We start from the raw sequence: 16,084 nt of genomic DNA on the forward strand, positions 1-16,084 counted from the left end.
CAGTGTGTTTCCCTGTTGATTATTCAACATCCCTACTCTTGGTTTAAATTTCCCTTTTATTTCTCTAATCTTTTGGAATAGGGCTCTTGTTCTTCCCTCTTTGTTGTCCTCTTCTATTTCTATACAATAATATTGTAATTTGGGTTGCCAGGTTCTTGGCCTGAGACTGATCCTGTATCTTTAGGGGAAGAGAAAGTCAGCCAAGTGCAGGTGTTCTTGCAACTCCTTCCCTTGCACAACTTTTAAAGATACAGAAGTCCTCTTGGTTGCCAGGCCCAGCCTCCAAGAGGTCTTCTGTATCTTTAAAAGTTGTGCAGGGGGAAGGGAGAGTTCCACCTTGTGGTTTTTTCCATTACAGAGTTGCAAGAACACCTGCACTTGGCTGACCTTCTCTTCTCCTAAAGATACAGGATCAGTCTCAGGCCAAGAACCTGGCAACCCTAACACCAGACCTTTATTTATCTTTAGACAGTCATGGCTTCTCCCAAATAATCCTGGGAAGTGTAGTTAGTGAAGGGTGCTGAGAGTTGCTAGGAGATGCCCTGTTCCCCTCAATCAGAGCAGCTGACTGTTAAACCAGTCTGGCCACTGGAGCTCGGTCAGCAGAATAGGAGTTTCCTCTCAGCACCCTTCACAAACTACACTTCCCAGGATTCTTTGGGGGAAGCCATGACTGTCTCAAGTGAACTAAAGGTCTGGTGTGGGTGTGGCCCTGATTAGCCAAGCTAAGCAGCTGTGTCTGTGGCTTTTAGAACACTGACAGTTGGTTGTTAGTGAGCATACTGAGCTTATCATTGGCTCAAATGTTAAATTTCTTAAATTAATTAAAAATCAGCCAGGCATTTTTTTAACTTTTAAACCGCAGATGATGGTCGGAGTATGGGGCAAGGTCAGTAATAGAATTACAGGTACTCTGTGAACATGGCTGAATTTTAATTAATTTCAACAAACTATGAGACCATTGACAGAAAAAAGTCTAACAGGGGTCTGGATTTTTTTGTCTTGTGTTCAATTTGAACTCTCCATTCTGTCTGAGTGTTTTGCGTGTCACCATGAAAACTTAGAGGGTTGTTAAGCAAGTGTTTCTGAGTTCAGGACTATAAGTTTTGTAAGGTTTTGTTTTGAAATGAGCTTATGGGAAGCATCAGAATGGCATGGGGGGTATTTTCAATTTAACATTGCAGAATGTGAAAAATCCATGCTGGCTATAGTATACATCCACTCTTGTGGCTATATATAATCTGCTGGTTGTTGAATAACCAGCAGGGTCTCCTTCAAAAATCTCAAAAGATCAGTTTCATTTGTACCAAGAGAGGCAGTCTGCTGGGTATTTAAATATATCAGGAAGTAAACTAGAATCACCTTGTTCTCAGTGTTCTCTGTTGTAAAATAAGACAAATTTAATGTTGATTTAAATGAGATTATTTGCTATTGCCCGCGCCCTTCACTGCTGTTGTGTTTTAATTGAGTATTGGGGGGGGTGCACGTGTGTGTGAGTCTTACCAGTAATGAAGCATGCTGGGAGGGGAGGCTTATCTCTTTCCTCCCCAGTGCAATTGGAACTATAATCCCCCCCAGCCCACACAGCTGAAGCACTTAGAAAAAAACTTGGTGTTAATGAGAAATTTCCCCTCTAAGTATTTTAACTATTCAGAGACGGGGGCACAATTTTAACTCCAATTACACTGGGGAAGGAAAAGATAAGGCTCTCTGTACATTGCATTCCCGGTAAAGATTGTCCCTGTGCACACATGTAATTAATAAAAGGGAAAGGTAGCTACAAAGTGCACATTAAATACAATGTGTGGTTTGGCATTTAATGTAACTTTTAAAAAGTTAAGCTGCCATTCTCATAGATAGCTGATCAGAGCAACAGGGGAGGTATGTGGGCATCATAATATAATATGTTCACTCTTTAGATGTTACTTTGCTATGAGATGATAAGGATATTTTAATTCTCACTCTCCTCTTCTGAGCAGATAACCCTAAAGGAAATGAAGCTGGTCTTTTTCCATGATACTGTTGGATAAGTAAACTTTCTGAGAAACTGGTTTCTTTTTTACTTTTAAATTACAGTTATCATTGCAGTTCTACATTGAATGGTTTATTGCTCTCTGCTGCTATTTTGAATATGTTGAAGGTCTTTAATCACTGTGGCTGTTAATTATGGGCTGAATATCATTTCTTACTGTGTTTCAGTCTTCATTTATTTGGTGTCATATAAATACAAGTCTTGCAAACTGTCCCAAATTTGAACTTTTTTTTTGCTTGGAATATTGGATAAAGAGGGATTGAACAGTGGTTTATTTTGTCAGTGGTTTAAAGTGGTTGCCATTCCATGCGGTTTTAACCTGCTAAAGTGCAGGAAAATGAAGACCAATTAAATATTAATTCTGAAGTGGAATGTTCTATCTTCTGTTTAATTTCTTGCTTGTGTTGACTCCCTAACCTCTGTTTGGAACATAAGCTTTGCAGTTGGTGAAATTGAGAAGTCTACAAGCTGACTGCCTTTATGGTTGAAACTTAGCTATATTTAAAGAGTGTGAATAGCATAATTGATTTGTCCTGTATGGTGGAATGCCATTGATTATTCTGAGCAGGGACAGCTTGCTGGATTGTGTGGACTACATTGTAGCTCTTTTATCATTTACACCATGACTTACTTTGGATTAATGAATGCCAGTTGGGCCTCAGAATATCCATTCATTCATTGGTTTATTTGTATACCATCTTTTGGCCAAGGCTCCCAAATTTGAGAACAGAAGAATACAGAAGAAAGTATAATAATATTACAGTATATACAAATTCAAAAATACCATACAATAAATCAATAAAAATATAAAATAACAAAAACCCAGATACACCATAAATCACACTTGATACATTCATAAATGCATTTGTGCTCTCACCACAAACACAGCTGCCATTCACAAACCATAGACCATACAAAAAGCTTCCCCCTGGAAATAGCTATAGCTGTGGCAAAGTTCATGCAGTTGCTCTCCAAAGTGGGACTGGCTGGCTCAACCTTCTGGCTTCTCAACAGGGTGTAGTTCTCCAGGGTCTCAGGAATAGGGTTACCAGGTTGGGAGCATCCCAAAACCTGAGATGTCACGGGGCGGGCCCTAGTGATGTCACGGGGCGGGCCCTGGTGATGTCACGGGGCGGGCCCTGGTGACGTCACGGGGCGGGCCCTGGTGACGTCACGGGGCGGGCCCTGGTGACGTCACGGGGCGGGCCCTGGTGACGTCACGGGGCGGGCCCTGGTGACGTCACGGGGCGGGCCCTGGTGACGTCACGGGGCGGGCCCTGGTGACGTCACGGGGCGGGCCCTGGTGACGTCACGGGGCGGGCCCTGGTGACATCATAAAGCATGATACATTAAGTATCAGCCACAGTTGCTTGGAGCATACCATTCAAACAAACAAAAAAATGCCTTTCCTGTCCAAAACACCTTCTCTCAACTTCTGTGCAAGAATCCAGTAAATTCTTTGCAAACTTCAAGAGATGGACACCTAGGGATATTGGGAGGGGTGTGTGGAGAGAGAGAGAGAGAGAAAGGTTCTCTCAAGGACAGATCTGTCCTGTTTACTTGCTGCCCTGGGCTCCTGCTGGGAGGAAGGGCGGGATATAATAATAACAACAACAACAACAACAACAACAATAATAATAATAATAATAAATGAACATTAACACTAGCTCCACCAAATAATATAAATTAATGAATTATTTAAATCACTCATTGCATCTTAGAGGAATACAGGAGCATGAAATATGGTCTATCCAGATAATAAATCCAATCTCTTGCACAAATACCTAGAAGCTCAGATTTGATGAAGATCAAAGTACTGCAATTATTTTAGGTAACTGTGATAATCCTTAGGAGAAATAGTTCTTCCACTATACACACCACGTTGTACATTCCCATTACCCTCTGCTTAAGCCAATAACATTTTTCTAAATCCTGTGATGTTAAAATCTAAAGCTCTCCTATAAAATTTTACATTTTATAAATGATATATTATAGATCAATTACAGAACTTCTGAAATATATTTTCCTTATGCTGGAAGCACTAGTTAGTCTCATTTAAAAATCCACTTTTTACATTTTCTAGGTTTATTCACTCTCCCACACATGCTTCTTATTTTAAAATGTGTTGTCCTGGAGTGCTCCAAGCACTAGAGGCCTAAACCCAAGTATGGAACACATCTCTTCTAGTCTAGCACCAGAAAGCACACCAGGGCAGTTGTTCCACAGAGTCTACAAACCTATAATAATTATAGATACGCCATGCATTAATTAGTGCATGGTGTGTCCACATCACCAGCGGCATCTTAAGGCAAAAGGAGGGGCCTTGTACCTGAGCCTTGGTGTATGAGGTGCAGTCAATGAAGGGGGGCATAGGGAGCTGCCTGCCACCAAGTCAAACCATTGGGTACATCTATCTCTGTACTGCCTACACTGACTGGCAGCAGCTCTCCTGCGTTTCAGGCAGGGAGTCTTCCCAAGCCCCACCAGGAGATGACCCTGGGACCTTCTACATGTGAAGCAGGTGCTCTGCCCACTTAGCCACAGTCCTTCCCCAGGGAGTGTGGGGAGTTCCGGAGGGGGGAGAGGATGCCAGGGGTGGCTCAAGGCATGTTTGAGGGAGAAGGGAAACTGTGGGAAGGGGGGCTCTTTTGGCAGGAGCCCAACTGAAGTCAACCTGCAAGAAGGTGTGGCATGAGGGGGTGCCCACCTGCATTGACCCAAGTTTGCGAGGAGGGTTTGGTTCAGTTTTGTTTTTTGGGAAGGCGGGGCGGGACACTATTAGAGGGTGGTTAATCCAAGCAGCACCCTATCAGTCCTGGGGAGGGAGCAGCACCAGGGATCAAGGGTGGCTCTCTAGTACTCATGGAGGATGGTGGGTTAAGAACCTAAGAACAGTCCTGCAGTGCTGGATCAGGCCAACGTGGGCTCATCCAGTCCAGCACATCCTCTTCTCACAGTGGCTGACCAGCTGTGGGGCCCCTGCGCTCCCCTTCCACAATCTGCAGCAGGATAGCAGGGCAGAAGCCTCAGAGCTGTCCACCATTCTCTCGCTTCACCTACCTTTCTCTCTGCTGTTTTTGGCAGCGCGCACAGCTTTGCCATTAATTAAGATGGCGGCTGAGATTTCCCTAAGGGGCTGAAGCCTCTGCTGCCATCTTGGTTGATGGCAGCAGTACAACTGTGTAGCACACATGCATGCCATCAACCAAGATGGTGGCAGAGGCTTCAGCCCCTTAGGGAGACCTCGGCCGCCATCTTGATTGATGGCAAACCTGTGTGTGCTGCAAAAAACAGCAAAGAGAAAGGTAAGTAGAGCGGGGGAATGGTGGGAGGCTTGGGATCTCCTGCCCTGCGGCCAGCCCTGCTGGGTGGCCATGCCACACCACGCCAAAAACCGGAGATCCAGGGACAGGGGGTGTGGTCTGGCAGGGGAGCCAGAAAACACCCCCAAAGCCGGAGACTCCGGCCGAAAACTGGAGATCTGGTAACTCTTCTCAGGAACAAGAGCAGGCGCAGTAAAAAAGGGCTGGGGAGGCTAAAGTTGGAATTTACCTTTTTCAATAGGTAATAGTCCTATTACTATTCCCTGATTTTCTACTTTCCTTTTTCAATAGTGATCTGAGTGCTTCTTCAAAGGCCATGTCTACAATAACCTGCCATGTGCCACCTTCTGCCAAGCATCCATGTCCTCAATCAGAAGTTTTTTTAAAAAACGGTAACCCAAAGACAGGATGGGGAGTAGCTTTGCTGTGTAGGATATTAGCAAATCCACTGAGAGAGAATGTTGTCAATTAAAGTTAAACAAACAAAGCACAAGTGCATGACAAGGATTATGTTTTCTTGTTGGGAACAGTTGAATTGGGTTGAACCCCAGGCTCCCATGTGTTTCTCTGTTTCTTTCAAATCCTTTAATTGTGAATTAAATCATCCTAGCTCAAAACGTAGCTGGATTAATTTAGTATCTGATACATCTCATTGCCAGATCAATCATAGCCGGCATTTCAAATGGGATCGCTGGTGGTTGCATTTAGAAGTGGCTGTGATATGTGCAATTGCTTGCCTGTAACCAGGGAAGGGTTGGCTGGAAATGGCTTGCTGTGGGACTGACAGTGGAAATATCCAGAGAAGAAGCAATGGGGCAGATCTTGTGACCAGACTCAGGAAACAGGGATTCTGAAATTTGACCACAAAAGTAAAGCCCAGAGGGAAATCCTCAGTTGTAACATCTGAACATGGATGGTGCTTTTTATTATGGAAAGGATGTCAGCACCTCTGGGCTGGCATATCAGGTAGAAATTATTGTATCTTTAGGAATCAAGTGTAGGGTATATACTGCATTTGCATTTTATTTTGCTGTGGAATGACACGATTTCTTTGTTGTCACTCTCTTGTGAGTCTTCAGGCTTTTTTTAAAAAAATAGTATTTTACATTGTTAGTTAATATTCTGAAATCAAGAATAAAGCAAAGGTCTTCAACACCTCCTTTAGAAATTGTACTGATGTTTAAAAACAAATCATTAAGCTTCCCTCCAAATTTCTACAGATTTGACCTTTGCAGGGACCTTCGAATGTCACTTTAGGCAAAACCAGAGATAACTATGGAGAACACCAACCAGAATGGCGTTGGTAGCATGCATAGAACCATCGCTTCCTGCTGCCGGAACATGAAGAAATGAAGATTCTGAATAAAATTAGATCCTCTGCTTTTGCTCCTTGCAAATAACTACTGATGTTAATTGCTCAGTTATAATGTTTACCTGTTCTTTGATGATGCTGATTTAGGAACAGATATAATGATGAATTTCAGGAAATGTAATTAGATACTTCTGGCTTGCTCTGTTTCGCAAACAAGTAGGCTGTACTAATTTCTGAGCATAGATAACACAGGTAGATCACAGACAGGCGTTTGCATACTGCCTGTGATGATCAGTGTACGCTAATTTTGACTGGGAATATAGTCTATTCTGGTAAAGGCAGATTAGGCATTTGCGTTTTTCTTTCTTCTGCATATCTAAATAGTAGCTATTTTGAGATGACTTCAGTGTGCCATTACCAGCTTGCATCGGGCGAGCTTTTTGGATTTTGTCATGTATCTTTTAGATGTCAGCAGAAGTGCAATCTTTAGTAATTGGTTTACTGTAGACTTCCATGAGTAATAAATGCCTGTTAATGCAGTTTGCCCATTCACTTCAATAAAATTACTCTTGCAGCAATTTTAAATAATCTTGCCTAAATTTGAAAGTATATCAATCGTCCTGGCAGGGAATAGTATTAACAACTGCTGAACAGGGAGTGAGAGGTTTCAGACTTAGACTTTGGGTGACATATTTGATTTCCATGCATGGATTTAGGCTTTTAGGGCTGGAATTCATCTGAAGGCCATTTACTCAATCCCTCTGCTCTGAGGCAGGATCGTCCATGGTCAAACATTCCCACAGATTAACCCCTATTTACATCTTATTATAGCCTGTTTTACTGCAAAGTATAGTCTGCTTCCAGCGTCCACTCTTTCTGCCACTTGAATCACTCTTCTCTCCCCCACCCCCCAACCTGCCCTTGGGGCCCAGTTTAGGAGCCAGGTTGCTAAATGGAAGTGAGACTGAAGAGGCAAAAGGTTTGAAAGCATGGACTTCAAGAAATGAGCATGTAAGGAGGAAATGGAACCAGCCTAGAACAGAGCTTCAGATAGGGCTTAGAGACCTGGTAGGAAAGAAGCAGAGAAGCAAGGAAATCTGGAATATTCTGGGACCAGGTAGCCAAGGGGACTGAGAATTGTCAGGTCCACACTCCAGTTATTACAAGTGAAGAAAAAGGGGAAATACTGGCACATGTGTCTTTCCTGTCATTATAGCCCTAAAACTGGGGAAATCCACCATAGCATTTTTTATTTATTTTATTTATTTATTTATTTCATTTTTAAACCGCCCATAGTGAATAGCTCTCTGGGCGGTGAACAAAACAAGATTAAAATACAATATTACAATAAAATTACAATAAAATCAGCAACAAGTTAAACGGAAAAAAAATTAAATGAAACACATTGAACATTAAAATGCCTGGGAGTATAGCCAGGTCTTAACCTGGCGCCTAAAAGAAAGTACCGAAGGCGCCAGGCATATCTCCACAGGTAGGCTGTTCCACAGTTCGGGGGCCACCACAGAAAAGGCCCTAGATCTAATAACAATCCTCCGGGCATCCTGATGAGTTGGTACCCGGAGGAGGGCCTTGGATATTGAACGAAGTGAACAGGTAGGTTCATAGCGGGAGAGGCGTTCCACAAGGTATTGTGGTCCCACACTGTGTAAGGCTTTATAGGTCAAAACCAGCACCTTGAATCTGGCTCGGAAACAAATAGGCAGCCAGTGCAGGCGGGCCAGGACAGGTGTTATATGCGCAGACCAGCGGGTCCTCGTTAACAACCTGGCTGCCACATTTTGCACTAGCTGAAGTTTCCGAACGGTCTTCAAGGGCAGCCTTACGTAGAGCGCATTACAGTAGTCCAGTCTAGAGGTTACCAGAGCATGAACAACTGAGGCGAGATCGTCACTGTCCAGATAGGGGCGTAGTTGGGCTACTAAGCGAAGATGGTAAAACGCATTCTGTGCCACCGAGGCCACTTGAGCCTCAAGCGACGAGGAAGGGTCAAAAAGGACCCCCAAGCTACGAACCTGTTCCTTCAAGGGGAGTGTAACCCCATCTAGAACAGGATGAACATCCACCATCTGGGCAGGTAAAGAGCTCACCAACAGTGTCTCAGTCTTGTCTGGATTAAGTTTCAGTTTATTAGCTCTCATCCAGTCCATTATCGCGGTCAGGCAACGGTTCAGCACATCAACAGCCTCACCTGAAGAAGGTGAAAAGGAGAAGTAGAGTTGCGTGTCATCAGCGTACTGATGGCAACGCACTCCAAAACTCCTGATGACCACACCCAGAGGCTGCATGTAGATGTTAAAGAGCATGGGGGACAAGACCGACCCCTGAGGGACTCCACAATGGAGAGTCCAGGGTGTCGAGCAATGTTCCCCAAGCACTACCTTCTGGCGACGATCCGCTAAGTAGGAGCAGAGCCACTGCCAAGCAGTGCCCCCAACTCCCAACTCCGCGAGCCTCCCCAGAAGGATACCATGGTCGATGGTATCAAACGCCGCTGAGAGATCAAGGAGAATCAACAGGGTCACACTCCCCCTGTCCCTCTCCCGACAAAGGTCATCATACAGGGCGACCAAGGCTGTTTCAGTGCCAAAACCAGGACTAAAACCGGATTGAAACGGATCCAGATAATCGGTTTCATCCAAGAGCGCCTGGAGCTGGCCATAGCATTTTTCCATATATGCTGACCATAGCATTTTTCCATATATTTAACTGTTAGTGCTACAGGGATCCTTTCAGTGTCTGGACCTGGAAACCCTAAAGAAGCAACAAGCTCTGAGAGGCTGCGTGCATATATTTTGGTGCATATGTGGGGAGAAGAAAGCTGTATTTCACCAACTCATCTGAAGTAATCAGAAAGGATTGGAAGAGGAACAATCCCTGGACTGAGCTGCTTCACCAAGAAGGCTGCCTCAGTGAATCATAAGAGAGTGGAGAGATGGCCCATGCCTTCCCCCCCCTTTCTTTCTGTTTCTCTTTGCTATTTGGTACTCATGTAAGTGGCTGCTTTATTTTTGGAGAAGCACAGCTATTAGGGTTGCCAGGTCAGAAGCATCCCAAACCCTGAGATTTCAGGAGGAGGCCTTAGTAATGTCATGGGGGTGTGGCCTAGTGATATAATAGGGGTGGGCCCTAGTGATTATCATTAAGCATGATACGTTAAGAGTCAACCACAGTTGCTTGGAGCATACCACTCAAACAAAAAACAATTCTTGTGATTGGACATTAAGATAGAAATCCAGGTCCAGCTGAAGTGATGTGATCATTTCTTCTCCCCTGCTTAGAGAGCCTGGGTAAGGAACACAAAATCTAGCCTATTTGCTGCTGTCAAGAAGGGTTTAAGTGCTCTCAGGCCAGGCCAGTCACCAGAAGGCCATTGTAGGAAGAAAAGAGCCTAGTGTTGTGGAGATGTTAGATGGGTGCACTCAGGAGTAAAGATGGATAGACTTGTTGGTGTAGGCTCTTGGGTTATTTAGGTTGACACTCTTCAGTCAGTTTAGTTTGTCTTCCAACTTTAATGAAGGGTAATTTCTGCTTCACTTGATCCTTCCTACCTTTTTTACTCCATACATATCAGCGAGCTTCCAAATTCATACATCGGGATTTTTTTACATTAAAAATACATTAGTAGTGCTGAACTTCCTGAAAACATTGTAATTGATAATGACAATCAAACCAACAGGAGGTTGTATCTGGGAGCTTGATCCGGTTGCCTTCTACCCAAAACCCTAATCAGAACAAAGGTGCATCTAGTGCAACACTGATGAGCCAAATACTTCTAGGAAAGCCCACAAGCAGGCCATGAAGGCAACAGCCCTCCCTTAGTCCATCTTCCATAGAGAGGAGAGAGGGGGCGGGGAGGGGAAAGGTAGGTCTGATAATTTGCATGCTTATTGAGTTTGATGGGATTTGTTGTTGTTGTTGTTGTTGTTGCTGTGTGCCTTCAAGTTGATTACGACTTATGACGACCCTATGAATCAGCGACTTCCAATAGCATTCGTCGTGAACCACCCTGTTCAGATCTTGTAAGTTCAGGTCTGTGGCTTCCTTTATGGAATCAATCCATCTGTTGTTTGGCCTTCGTCTTTTTCTACTCCCTTCTATTTTTCCCAGCATTATGATCTTTTCTAGTGAATCATGTCTTCTCAGGATGTGTCCAGAGTATGATAACCTCAGTTTCATCATTTTAGCTTCTAGTGACAGTTCTGGTTTAATTTGTTCTAACACCCCATTATTTGTCTTTTTTGCAGTCGTGCTATCCGCAAAGCACTCCTCCAACACCACATTTCAAATGAGTTGATTTTTCTCTTACTCACTTTTTTCACTGTTCAACTTTCACATCCATACCTAGAGATTGGGAATACCATGGTCTGAATAATCCTGAATTTAGTGTTCAGTGATACATCTTTGCATTTGAGGACCTTTTCTAATTCTCTCACAGCTGCCCTCCCCAGTCCCAGCCTCCTTCTGATGTCTTGACTATTGTCTCCATTTTGGTTAATGACTGTGCCAAGGAACTGTTAATCCTTGACAAATTCAATCTCCTCATTGTCAACTTTAAAATTACATAAACCTTCTATTGTTATTACTTTAGTCTTTTTGACGTTCAGCTATAGTCCTGCTTTTGTGCTTTCCTCTTTAACTTTCATCAGCATTCGTTTCTGATCATTACTGGTTTCTGCTAGTATTATGGTATCACCTGCATATCTTAAATTATTGATATTTCTCCCTCCAATTTTCACACCTCCTTCATCTTGGTCCAACCCTGCTTTCCGTATGATATGTTCTGCATATAGATTAAACAAATAGGGTGATAAAATGCACCCCTGTCTCACACCCTTTCCGATTGGGAACCAATCGATTTCTCCATATTCTGTCCTTACAGTAGCCTCTTGTCCAGAGTACAGGGTGCACATCAGGACAGTCAGATGCTGTGGCACCCCCATTTCTTTTAAAGCATTCCATAGTTTTTCATGATCTACACAGTCAAAGGCTTTGCTGTAATCTATAAAGCACAGGGTGATTTCCTTGTGAAATTCCTTGGTCCACTCCATTATCCAACATATGTTTACAATATTATCTCTGGTACCTCTTCCCTTTCTAAATCCAGCTTGGACATCTGGCATTTTTTGTTCTATATATGGTAAGAGCCTTTGTTGTAGAATCTTGAGCATTACTTTATTTGCATGGGATATTAAGGCAATAGTTCGATAATTACTGCATTCCCTGGGATCCCCTTTCTTTGGAATTGGGATGTATATTGAACTCTTCCAGTCTGTGGGCCATTGTTTAGTTTTCCATATTTGTTGACAGATATTTGTCAAAATTTGGACAGATTCAGTCTCAGTAGCTTGTAGCAACTGTATTGGTATGCCATCTGTTCCTGTTGATTTGTTTCTTCCAAGTATTTTAAGAGCAGCTTTCACCTCACATTCTAGAATTTCTGGTTCGTCATCATATGGTTCCTTCATGAGTGAATCTGTCATCCTGGCATCTCTTTTATACAGTTCTTCAGTATATTGCTTCCATCTTCCTTTATTTCATCTTGATCAGTCAGTGTGTTCCCGTTGATTATTCAGCATCCTTACTCTTGGCTTAAATTTCCCTTTAATTTCTCTAATCTTTTGGAATAGGGCTCTTGTTCGTCCCTCTTTGTTGGCCTCTTCTATTTCTATACAATAACTTTGTAATAGTTCTCTTTGTCCCTATGTACTAGTCGCTTATTGTTGCATTTAGGATTCTGACCGTGTTTCAATCTCTCTTTGCTTTTCCTTTCCTTCTCTCTTTAACCATTTTAAGAGTTTCTTCAGTCATCCATTGAGGTCTTTCTCTCTTTTTAACTAGAGGTATTGTCTTTTTGTAACCTTCCTTGATAAGGTCTCTGACTTCAGTCCATAGTTCTTCTGGTTTTCTGTCAACTAAGTTTAAAGCCTCAAATCTGTTCCTTATTTGATCTTTATATTCTTCTGGGATGTTATTTAAATTGTATTTTGGCATTATGATTGCTTTGTTGTTCTTCTTTAGCTTTACTCTGATTTTCGATACAACCAGTTCATGATCTGTACTGCAGTCTGCTCCTGGTCTTGTTTTCACAAAAAGTATGGAACTTCTCCATCTTCTGCTACCAATTATATAATCAATTTGATTCCTTTATTGACCATCTGGTGATGTCCACGTGTACAGTCGTCTTTTCGGTTGCTCAAAAAAATGTGTTTGCAAGGAACAAATCATTGGCTTCACAGAATTCAATAAGTCTTTCTCCTGCTTCATTTCTGTCACCTAAGCCCCATTTCCCCCCAATTCCTAGTTCTTCTCTGTTCCCTACTTTTGCATTCCAGTTCCCCATGATTATCAGCACAGATTGTTTTGGTATGTGATCATTTTCCTCCTGTACTTCTGCATAAAATCTCTCCAATTCCTCTTCTGCATTTGCCATTGGATGATGGTTATGTTAATAGGTTTCCTGTTTTTTCTCATTGATATCAGTTGCTCAGACCTTGCGTTGTAGCTCCTAATTGCTTTTGCTACATCATTTCTCACTATTAAAGCAACCCCATTTCTTCTTAATTTCTCATTTCCTGCATAAAATATTTTGTAGCCTGATTGAAAATGTCCCATTCTTGTCCATTTTAATTCACTCACGCCAAGTATTGTAATGTTGATATGTTTCATTTCTTGCTTGACAATTTCTAACTTTCCCTGGTTCATGCTTCTCACATTCCATGTTCCTCCAGACTCTCCTTTTGCATCTGTGCGCATCAGCCTCTGGGTGTCCTTTTGGCTTTGACCCAGCTGCGTCATTAGTCACAGTGCTACTCGTACTTGTCCTTTGTTCTTCCCCAGTAGCTCGTTGAGTGCCTTCTGACCTGGGGGTCTCATCTTCCAGCACTATCTCATGTTGCATTTTGGATATTCTGTTCATAGGGTTTTCGTGGTAAGGGATATTCAGAAGTGGTTTACCATTGTCTTCCTCTGAGTTTGGATGCATCTTAGTCTGGTGTCTCAGCTTTGACCATCCCGCCTTGGGTGCCCCTGCTAGGAGTCCAGCCTCTTGGTCTAGACTCCTGACAGCATTGCTCTCAGCTTCTTCAACACTCTCAACCCCCCCTCACCACGTTAAGGGGTGCATCCTAGAGGGGATCAGTATTTGCTACCTGTCACTTAAAAGTTAAACATTTGTTTGTCAATGTAAGTTCTGGCACATTGGTAGAAAAGGAATTGCAGAGCTCCTGTAGGTTCTTTGTTTTCCTTCTGATGGCAGCTAGATAAACATAGTTCAGCTTGTTTCAATAATGGTAACTTTTATGCATTTCCATGTATGTTGAGAAATATTGGCTTACTTTAGTGCTTTTTGCAGTTAACCCACACCTACAATGAATGCCTTACTATTTTGAGATAAAGCACACATGGTAAATCTCTAAAGGTCTTTGCATTTTAATACTTTCATGGAAAGACTGGGTACAACTGAGTTAAGTAGACAATAGGGTGTGTGTATCAAAATAGCTACTGTTCTCTGCTTTCATTACATTCATAAATGCAAGTGAATTTGCAGTGGTTGGAACTTTGTTGTTAATGTAGTTCCTGTGTGCTTCACTCTTCCCCATCCCACGCACAATTGTTTTGTATAGAAAAGATGTGGGGGAGGCTAATAAGTGTACAGAACCAATTCACTCAAGTGACTTTTGCTGAACACAATACCTGGCTAAAAATTTGCATCACTAATTTATAATCAAAAGAATAGGGTGATTATATATATATACATTAGGTGTCAAAGCTTAGAGTAAGAAGATGAATTTTCTGCATATGGCAGAAGCTGTACAATGAAGGTGGCAGATATGCCTTTGTGGGGAGGGAATTCTACAACTTAGCGGCTGCTACAGAGAATGCCCTCTCCTTGGCTTCTACCCCCAAACCTCTTAGGGTGAGAGAACTACCAAGAAGGCCCTCTCGGCTGATCTTGAGTGAGTCTGTAGGGAATGAGGCACTCTTTCAGATATTTGGGGCGTAAGCTATTTAGGTTTTAAACACTAATGTAAATACCTTGAATTGGGCCCAGAAATGAACTGGCAATCAGTGAAACTGTTTAAACACAGGGGCTATGTGAGTACTAAATGGAACTCCAACCTGTAATCTGGTTGCCTCATTTGGACCCAGTTGAAGTTTCCGAGTGGTCTTCAAAGGCAGCCCCACATAGCGCACATTACAGTAATCTAATCTGGAAGTTATCAGATCATGGAGTACAGCAGCCAAGTCATCTCTGTCCAAAAGGGGCCATTGCTGGTGAAGCAGCTGGAACTGGAAGTAGGCTTTCATAGCCACTGAGGCCACCAGAGCCTCCACTGGCATTGTTGGATCCAAGAATATCCCCAAGCTACAGATCTGCTGTTGCCAGTGGAGTTCTCCCTGCCTCTCAGACCATGTGGATGATACCATTTGGTGTGTCCAGCATTAAGTGATTACCCTTTCATGCAAGCAAGTTATCACAATACTTTCTTTTTCTCTTATATTCCTCAAATACCTGTGGACCTAATAAAATAAGAAGAGGCCCACTTAATCAGATCAAAACTCTATCTTGTCCAATATATGGTTGCTTACTGTAGTCAGCCAGAGGCTTTCAAGATAGCCATGAATAGGATGTGAAAGCAATAGCCCTCTCTTGCTCCACCAGCAACTTGTATTCAGAGGAGTATTGTCTCTGAACTTGGAGGTTTAATTTAGCTATCAAAGCTAATAGCTGCTGATAGGCCTATTCTGAGTTCACACCTTAACCTTGTATTATTCTAGGGAGGCAGCAATTCAATTTAGAGAAATCTGGTGTGAACCTGGCTGTTTGTTTGTGTTAATGTGGAACAATTTGAAGTTCACACTTGTGACAAATGAGCAGTTTGACAGATCTATATGATGATACCTCACAACGAGAATCACTGAATTTTTTAAAACTTACACTGAAGACGTGATACTTATGGGTTGAGTTGCAAATAAGTTGTTCATTGAGATAGTTGTGTGTGTAATATTAATAACAGAAAGTATGTTATGCGTGACACTTGAAGTAAATGTAGTCTGACTAACAATAAGTTTGACCATCAGTCAAAAGATAATTGGTGCTGGCATAATTTTTGTGAATGTCTTCTGTGCTGAATCCAAATTGAACGTTTCATCAGAGCTTTATTATAAGCAGGCAAAAAGATATTTTAGTTATTAAAATACAGATGAACAACAATTAGAGGATAATTGATTGGAATTCTTCTAAGGTTCAGTTCTCTGTCTGGCCATTAATTTGCTATGGTTTGCTGATTGCTAAAGTGGCAAAATAAAAGAGAGAGGAAGCAGACTGTATAATTCTCATGGCATTGTATCACTTCAGAATTCGGGGAGAGGGGGATTGCATGTTTGCTTCCATGA

The 16,084-nt window shown here is 42.4% G+C and overlaps 1 protein-coding gene across 10 annotated transcripts in view; it reads left to right on the forward strand.

Moving 5' to 3' along the window:
- Positions 1-16,084, forward strand: part of PLCB1 (phospholipase C beta 1) — a 689,597-nt gene that overhangs the window by 275,285 nt on the left and 398,228 nt on the right. Inside the window, exon 1 of one of the 10 annotated variants that reach the window (XM_061622535.1) lies at positions 1,708-1,728. The exons of 8 other annotated variants lie outside the window; for them this stretch is intronic. The gene's annotated coding sequence lies outside the window, so the exon portion shown is untranslated. Of the gene's footprint in view, positions 1-1,707; positions 1,729-1,771; positions 1,882-16,084 lie in introns of those variants that run through there. One more of the 10 variants, XM_061622536.1, reaches the window with a different exon arrangement.

The sequence above is a fragment of the Rhineura floridana genome, chromosome 4 (assembly GCF_030035675.1).
Source record: "Rhineura floridana isolate rRhiFlo1 chromosome 4, rRhiFlo1.hap2, whole genome shotgun sequence".
NCBI lineage: Eukaryota > Metazoa > Chordata > Lepidosauria > Squamata > Rhineuridae > Rhineura > Rhineura floridana.